The following is a 9,182-nucleotide window of genomic DNA, read 5'->3' as shown; positions in this document are numbered from 1 at the left end:
GTGACAATGTGGCCATGTGGGGCGCACCAACATCTCCCCAAGAGGAGAAGGGACTAGGATTTCCACCCAAGGGAACTCCTTGGTTGGTGTGCTCCATCTTTTCAACCTAAAGATCAACGCAGGATTAAAGGGTGATTGTTCCGTTTAAAATAAATTGTTAACGACGCTTTTAGACACAACTTGCTTTTTCAGTTTTAAAGAGTCGAGAAAAAGCTAAAGATGACTCTAGTCTCCTTCGATGTTTTAACGAGCCCGAAGTGACAAATGCTCGGATGGACTTTTTCTGTTATAGAGTCTGAAAAAGGCCAAAAGAAACTGCTCTGGAGATCTAGGCAGAGGGTGTGCCAAACCTTTCGCAAAACCACAGAATACGTTTTACGGTACGGGTGGTCGATCTTCGTGAATGTTGTGTTCACTGCATTGCGATCAGTAGGGCGGCCGACACGGCTTCCTAAGGATAAAAGATATATGCCTATAGGGGTCTCCCAATATATACACGACGGTACGTGGGAGCACAATCCGTATTAGTGCCACTGACTCTCAGGAGGAATCACCCACCTTCTTCGAGATCGACAGTCACTATGTTTAACGACGCCGGAACACGTCTCTAGCCTAGACCTCTATGTTGTGCGTTATGTTACAAAGCGTTGTTAGGTTCATTCAGTTTATTTTAGGTTGATCTTTTTAAAGTTTTCCTTTCAAGGTTCACCACGAGATGTATAATACAACTTCCTAAATGCAGTCTAAGATGATAAGCAAGCTTTACAATCTTTCAACTTTGAAAATCCTAGCTACTAAGGGAAAAGAGAGCGACTATCTTTTCTCAAAGAGCAATCAGCACACTCTAATGCACTTTCCCTAAATCCAACATGCAAACTTATCAAATGCAAAATGCACAATGCAGGTGTTTGTTTTCACTTTCTTAGTATAAATGCCTACAAAGAAAGCTTTTTGCACAACTTTGAATTTGCTTTTACAATGATCAAAATAAACAAGTTCACTTTCTTCGAAATCAACAAGGGTAGAAGAGATTACAATCACTTTGCGATTTTCGAAATAAAGACTCGTTTTGATACTTTGAAAAGAACAAATTCAAACCAATAAGCAAAAGTAACAGTATAATCAATCTGAACAAACAGCCAAAGAACTCTCTTCTAAGATCCCTTTCAATCAGATCTGAATCAAAGGCTACAGAAATACTACTTTACTCAAGCAAAGGAATACTGTAAATGACGCCACAAACACATAAAAACATTCACAATCTTTTTGTACAAAAATTGGGGCGGAATTCAGGCAAAGAAAAGGGTTATCAGGCTAGCACCTATACTTGGTTAAAGGCTGCAAAAACAGAGATCAAAACAGGGCAAAAAGGGACAAAGAAACCCAGCTGCACAAGGCCACACTGGTTCAGCGCAGGTCCAACACTGTCAGTTTGACATTCAGCGCAGGTAGCCCCTTCGGGACCTGCGTTGAAATGCAGACTGCCTTCACAGTGCCTGCAATGAAGAGAGAAACTCTCGTTTCCCTTGGTTTCTGGGTCACAAAATGCTCAAAAATCAACTGTTTCAGGCCAAATCAGAAACACAAGCAAGGTATAAACAGAGGGATGCTTTGATAGGGTACTAAAGACTATCACAAGGATCAATCAAATCGTTTGTGGATCTAGTTTAAATCATAGACAAGTCCAACATACTGGATCAAAGCAGCAACTTTTACTTTGCATCCGGGAAAGATGCAGTTCAAGAGTTGTTGTCAAGTCTATGAGGTAAAAAAATGACGGAAACACAAATGAAATGAATAAACAAGTTCTTCCTCAGTGGAGTCGCCAATTTGTTGTGGGGAAAAATGCCTATTTATGACGATCCTATCCACCTAAGGTGTGACAGCGCCTTAGCAACAAATGAATACAACTATCATGACTTCTTCCTTTATGAAATATGAAAGAGAGGAGATCGGCAAACTTACCGTTATCTTCTGGTTGTCCCTCGAACTAGATCCTCTTCTCTTTGTGTGTCCACAGCTACTTGCCTCCTCGCTCGATCAAGAGAACAACTACTTGAATCCCACGAGATCACAAGAGAACAGCTACCTGTGACAAGAGAGCAGCTACTTGCAACAAGATAAGAACACAATACAAAGGCAAATATACATATTCATAAATGATTCAGGATTAGAAGTAAATCAAATATACTAATGCAATTACACAAAATACACCAGCATATAGGAAAGAATCAAGATAGCTTTATTGAAAGTAACAGTGTTCAGGAAGAGATACAACCCATAGGGCTCCAACCCAGCATCTCCTTCCCAGCAGAATGGACTTCCTTCTTCAGCTCCTTTCAAAGCATAACACACCCAATATTTCTAGCCACAAACCAACAGCAATTCTTTGCAAATACTAAATTCCAGCCTCTCTAGACCTCATGAGAGAGATCTATATATAGGAGTTTTGGAGAAAGGATGAGTCAGCTTGAGGTTGACATGAAGCTGACTAGTGTCCTCTCCCACTTCAGTTCTTGAGTCCACTTGGAGGTTCTTGCTTCCACTTGGAGATTTGGAACCTCTTACTCATCACCAGTCGAATTCCTTGATCCAAGTGTCTTTTTGGAAGCTTCCTGGGCATTGACACCTTGAGGAATGACTCTGCCACATGTCCAAACTCGCCCAGCGCAGGTAGCCTTCTTTGCAGTTGACATTCAACGCAGGTAGACAGTGGAGTAGTTGACATTTAGCGCAGATGCTCAGTGGAGCAGTAGACATGATCCAGAATTGCCTTGTTTTTGAGTGTTTTCAGGTGGAGAACTTTTGTTAAGTGCTGTGGTTTGCTGGCCTTGTTCTTCTAGGGGTAAGAACAACATGTTTAGGGACTTTGGATCCCTTGATTATTGACATTTCATGCTCAGTGATGCAAGGCACAAAAATGTCTATAACAGGTATTGACCCATGGTATTCACCTAGAATGTACCCTATTTAAATGGGGGAATTAAACCAGCATAGATCCATCTTTATTCTGGATCTACTAAGCCCCGAGAGGTATCAAATATCGTGATATGCAAACTAGCATAGAGTGAAAAAATATTTGATCCCTCTCGGGGCTTGGTGGATCAAGAGTAAAAATGGATGTTGTAATTTAATGTATGTTAAACATTTTAACTTGGTTAAAAATAAAAAATAAAATAAAAATTAATTATTAATTTTATTCATTTTTATAAATTACTAATAGTAATTTTTAAGCTCCAAGTTTATGATAACCCATGGTATTGACCTATGGTAATACCATGGTATTCATGTGAGCATAGACTATTTAAATGGGAAATTCTATCATCTTAGATCCATCTTACTTCTGGGTCTACCAAGTGCTCAGAGGGATAAATAGATTTCATCCCCCTAAGAGTGGTAGATGTGGAGTTAAGATGGATATAGGTTGGTTTTTACGATAATGAAGATATTAAATAGACTTAGGAAATTATATTGTAAGAACATCTTAAGGTGAATGGTTAAAGCTACATCTAGTCACTTCACAACATTTAGTAAAAAATATCAATATATCCATTAATATTGGTTTTTAACTTTTTATGATTTAACAAAAAAAATTCAAAACAATGAAACCTTATCACTCTTTCCGCATCACCCTCACAAAAGATTTCTCACCATTTGTAATGCCCCACTTAAATCTTATCCTACAAATTTTATTAATGTTTACATTATCTAAAAATATTGAGAAATATTGGTCTAATATAAAATTCATGATTTCCATTATTCAAATTCCCCACTTACCTTCTCAAATTCAATATTAGGTAGGATATGGTCTCCTTCCGTTATTTCAAAAATATATGTATTCATTTCACATTCCCCAATGTACCTTCACATTTACTAAGGAGAAGACATGGTCCTCTCCATGTAATTACATCTCACATTCCCCAATGTACCCTCACATTTACTTGGGAGAAGACATAGTCCTCTCCATCTTATTATCAATATATATATATATATATATATTCATTTCACATTCCCCAATGTACCCTCACATTTACTAAGGAGAAGACATGGTCCTCTCCATGTAATTACGTCTCACATTCTCCAATGTACCCTCACATTTACTTGGGAGAAGACATGGTCCTCTCCATTTAATTATCAATATATATATATTCACCTCACATTCCCAAATGTACTTTTCAGATTTACTTGGGAGAAGACATGATCATTTCCCATTAAATTCTCAATTTTATATTCATGTCACATTTCCAAATGTACCCCTAGCTTACTTGGGAGAAGAGAAGTCAATTGTAAGGATGGATGAGAAGTTAATGACATTAATGAGAGGTGGTTGAGATGGAGAAGGGAAGGAGGGTATAAAAAGGGAAGGGGGAAGGAAGAAAAGGGGGGTTGGAGTCTTGCTTAGGATTGTGGGGGTTGGTTGTGATTGTTTGGCCTTGTCATGATTTTGGGAGACCTTGGAAACCTGTGGAGGTTTCTTGTGTTCGAGAGGAGGAAAGTATCATTATCTAGTTTTGCACATTCTTCTTGAGGACACACTATATCTGGTTGGACTTGGGCACGGAGGGCTAGGGAACCTGTGGAGGTTTCCTGGGCTAGGAATTTATTTCCTAGTTGGCTGGGAGGTAAATCCGGTTGGGTCGGTGAGAAGGAGCGTTCAGCAGGAGCTATAAGTCAAAGGTATCATCATCAACCGCCGGAACAGGTATTTTCCATGGACCACTCTTGTTAAGTTGATATCAATGGAATGCTCACCTTAATTTATGTTGCTTATGATAAAGTGATAAGATGTTAAATGTTTAAATCTATGTAAGAAGGTCAGCAAGTTCTTTTTTTAAACAGTAGGAAAATAGATCTGTTAGTGTATAATAGATTGAGACTCTAATAATTGGAATTAGGCCCTTACACATGGTATCAGAGCCATGTTCAAAATCTGGACCCAAAGCCCACTAAACCCAAATTCCGCTATAAAAAGCTTATAATCCTCCTAAGTACTTGTAATATCTATCTATATATATATATATATATATATATATATATATATATATATATATATATAGATATAGATATAGATATATGTTTTAGATTGAAAATGATACATTAACTTTTACCTCTATTTAAAAAAAAAAAAAAAAACAAACAAAAAAAACAAAAACAAAAAACCAAAGACTTTAAAAAGGTTTGGCTTAACAACGATTTGATCATTCTTATGCCAACAATCGATATGCTACATTTCCATTTTGGAAAGAAAAGATCTCAAGGTTTATGTAGGATCCACATTCATCTAGAAGAGAGGAGGTTTATGAGTATATATACCACAGCCATCTGAGAGGGGCCTTTGATTTATTTAGACTTGCCTGAACAAGCCCATAACCCATTGAACTAGGTACTCATGGTATTTTTTCCCGTGGGCGGTGACAATATTCCATTAGATTCAATCCAACCTTCTTGCCTCCGAGAATACTTTGAACATAAAAAAAAAAAAAAAAGACAAATCCACATTGGAATGGATAGAAAATTAATCTTCACTGCTTCCTGCTTGGCGGCAGTTTCATTAGCTGTATTTGTGTATGCGATTTGTCATAATGAGAAAATACTCGGCGTCCAATCGCAGACGAAAAACCTCAAAGGAAGTTCAAGTGCATTTTGGCTGGTAACTCCTAGTCGCCCTTTGTACACTTTCAACACCAGCGGGAACAAAATGGGCAAACCTACTTTTCTTTTATTTATTTATATTTTTGTAAAATCTACCGCTTCCATTTGGAGTAGTTTGGTACACTGCTAAGCCAATTCTTTTCAGTTTTAAATACAGAACGTACCAAAAGCACGAACTGCAGTGACAGTTGGGGATTTTCAAAAAAATATATAGGTCTAGTATGTTCAATTAGAAGTTCGAACGACGATTTTAAGTTTAAATTTGACGGAAATGGACTTTTCTGGGGTTCGTAATCTCTAAATTTTATGCAGTTAGAGGGTTTCTATCATTGAGTTGGCGATTCTAATTGCGAATTTGACGAAACATTGTTACATTGTTTAAATGAGGTTTTAGCCTGTAAATTATTCGTTGAAATGGTGATTATGAGTGTAAATTTGACGGAATGTTTGTTTGAGGTACGCAGTCCGAGGGGTCGAAACCGGGACCTGTGCCATAATAGTTGTTCCATAATCAAATTTCTTACTAAATAGTTGAAAATCCAGAAAATTAGAATGTCAAAATGTTTCAACAGCAGTCCAATGGCATAGTGCCTAGGGATATGACAAAGCTAGTGTTTTGCTTCAACTTAAATGCGCTTGTAAAATTCCTAACAGAATAAATAATATTATAGAAATACATCTTGTAAAATTCTGGACCCCTTGTTTTCCATATAAATTGAAAAAAAAAAAAAAAGATTTGGGGTGAATTCAAAACTAGATTTAGCATTTTACCTATGGAATTTTCCTTCTAGAAAGGTTCATTCTAGTCCAGTGTTTAGCATCGACAATATAGGGCCACTTAATCTATAATTCGCTCTTGTAGGAGGGCTTGTTTGATGACGCACCTGAACCTCTGTCTAAGGGCATCAAGTCTGAGCAGAAGGGTTTTGGTCCCTCTTCTAAACCTATTATCATCTATAAGGCTGGAGGACAACTCGAATTCTGATATGTTTGACAACCTTATCTTTACATGCACCAGTAGAGCAATTGAAAACATATGATCATCTTTATCTTTATGTTAAGATTTGATCTAAGGTTTACCAAGCATTTTTGACAAATTTGAAGTTTGATCGAATATCTTCATGCTGTAAGCAACATTGGCTCTATGCAAACACATGTTTGTGGAAATCAAGAAATCAAATTTGTTGAGGTGTCAATTTGTCTTGCACAGCAAACGAGCTATTGCATTTAGTAAACCTATATCAGATATCTAGTATTCAGCCTCCGGAGCTACGAATCTGAGCAACGCATTTGGTTCAATCTCCAAACTCTATTTGAAATGGCATCATCTCATAACAGTCATTTGGAATCATCCCTCAAATAGCCCACTCTTCTATATTCTCGCTCATCTATGGCTAGAGGTCTCTCTCATGCTCAGATATTCTCACACTAATGCCATGGTCTCGTCATATAGAATCAATATGGTAATGACATCACATCTTTGGTAGTGGCAATATAGCATCTTTATATCAGCATATGCTCTTGCCCTATGATCCTGTTTTCACATGAACTGCTTTGTTTTGGTCCCGGTCTCTCTTAATCACATATGGTCTCACTAAAACAAAACTATATGATCTCACTCTATATGGCCATCAATCTATTATAGGGCAACCTCTGCATTATGGAATTCTCCCTTATATATATGGCATATTCAGCTCAGTATGATTTACAGTATTATGATATTATTTCAGACCAGAAGCTATGATGACATGTTCCTGTAAATTGACGACTCTGTTATAGTCTTGTTCACAATCGAAGTTGTGAACAAGACAGTCGGATAACTTATCTTTGAAATGTTATCTATGAAGAAGCTGTTGGGATCTTCTAGTAAAAGGAAATACAACAATTTTGATAAAGAATACAGCATGCCTGAAGCTTTTAATTTTAAAGATCAGCTAGGACATGAAGTACATAGTAGTGTGACAATCACCACGCACTCTAGGGTTCTTAATGACTCTGATAGGTGTCCCACGGGTTGTATTGATGAGCCCAAATGCAATTGCCAACTTTTTACTATGATAGGAAAGGTTATGTTCCTTCTGTTCCTCCTCCACATCATTCAGTACAAATCTTGTATCAGGTGCATAGCCTACCTCCTCCATCTCCCCAGACAATCTGTCCAACTCTGCATAAATTTCCTCCATCTGCGGAAGTGATTGCTCTTCTGCCGCAAATGCATATACCTGTTTATTAACCTCAATCCAACGGCAGCCTTGCTTCTTTTTTTTTACTTCCTTTTTATTTTTATTTTTTTCATCAATTTTCTGACTTTTTCAATTTCATCCCACCTGCCTGCGGCTGCATGGATATTTGAAAGTAACACATAAGTTGCAACGTTTTTAGGATCCAATTCAAAAAGGTGTTCTACCACACGTTCCCCTAGCTCTATATTGGTATGAATTCTACAGGCACCGAGCAGAGACACCCACACGGCAGAGTCAAGTTTCATAGGAATTTTGTTGATCAAATATTCTGCCATATACAGGTTACCAGCTCGACCAAGAAGATCTACCATACAGCAATAATGTTCTCTAAGAGGTGTTATATCATAAAGTCTATTCATCTGATCAAAGTAGTGCTAGCCATCATCCACTAGGCCAGCATGGGCACACGCAGGCAAGACACCAACATAGATCACATGGTCTGGGACTGTTCCACATAAACGCATTTGTTCAAAGAGCTGTAAGGCCTCTTTCCCACGGCCATGAATTGCATGTCCCATGATCATTGCAGTCCATGAGACCACATCCCGTCTAGGCATTTTGTCAAATACCGTGTACGCATACTCTATGGTTTCACATTTAGCATACAAATCAATCAGAGGGTTCCCCACAAATGTGTTTGGTTGCAATCCACCTTTAATTATGTCTGTGTGTATCATTCTACCGTGTTCCAGAGCTGCCAAGTTGGAACAAGTTGGAAGAACACTGGCAAAGGTGTCTGGATGTGGCTTCACACCAGACACTCTCATTTGTCTAAAGAGCTCCAAGGCTTTGTCAAACTGCCCATTTTGGGCATAGCCAGAAATTATGGCATTCCAGGAAATCGCATATCGTTTAGGCATTTTGTTAAACAACTTAATGGCCTCCTCAACTAGCCCATTATGTGCAAATCCCGTAATCATTAAACTGTATTTCGTTCAGGCATTTTGTCGAACACTTGGCGTGCCTCCTGCAAACTCCCGCCCTTTGCATATGTGTTGATGAGCGTGTTTGGTACGAATATGTTTTTTTTTTTTGGGCTCCAATCCCATCTTTGTTATCATGTGGGTGTGTAGTAATTTAGTCTCTGATAGAGCCCTCTTATCAGCACAGGCTCGCAGGAGAGAAACATAGTCAGAAGATTTTACAGAGATGTTTTCAGTCAATGTCTTCAGCGCCTCTTTCAACCCACCCTGCTTGCACAACCTTCTCAGAATGCTGCTATCATATGTTGCTTCTGTTGCTTCGCCTTACAAGTACTTTGAAACGTAATCCAATCTGATATGAATA

General features: G+C 38.2%; 2 pseudogenes; both read right to left on the bottom strand.

Annotated features, from left to right (window-relative positions):
* Positions 1–7,586: 7,586 nt before the first annotated feature.
* On the bottom strand, positions 7,587–8,206 carry LOC149160681 (pentatricopeptide repeat-containing protein At1g20230 pseudogene; annotated as a pseudogene).
* Positions 8,207–8,269: 63 nt separating this feature from the next.
* LOC149160680 (putative pentatricopeptide repeat-containing protein At3g23330 pseudogene) lies at positions 8,270–8,815 on the bottom strand (annotated as a pseudogene).
* Positions 8,816–9,182: the final 367 nt, after the last annotated feature.

This window comes from Pinus tabuliformis, chromosome 5_2, assembly GCF_031772625.1.
Source record: "Pinus tabuliformis cultivar Carrire ecotype Pingquan chromosome 5_2, CPIR1, whole genome shotgun sequence".
Lineage (NCBI taxonomy): Eukaryota > Viridiplantae > Streptophyta > Pinopsida > Pinales > Pinaceae > Pinus > Pinus tabuliformis.
The sequence above is the reverse complement of the archived record's forward strand: the minus strand, read 5'-3'. Positions and strand labels throughout refer to the sequence as shown.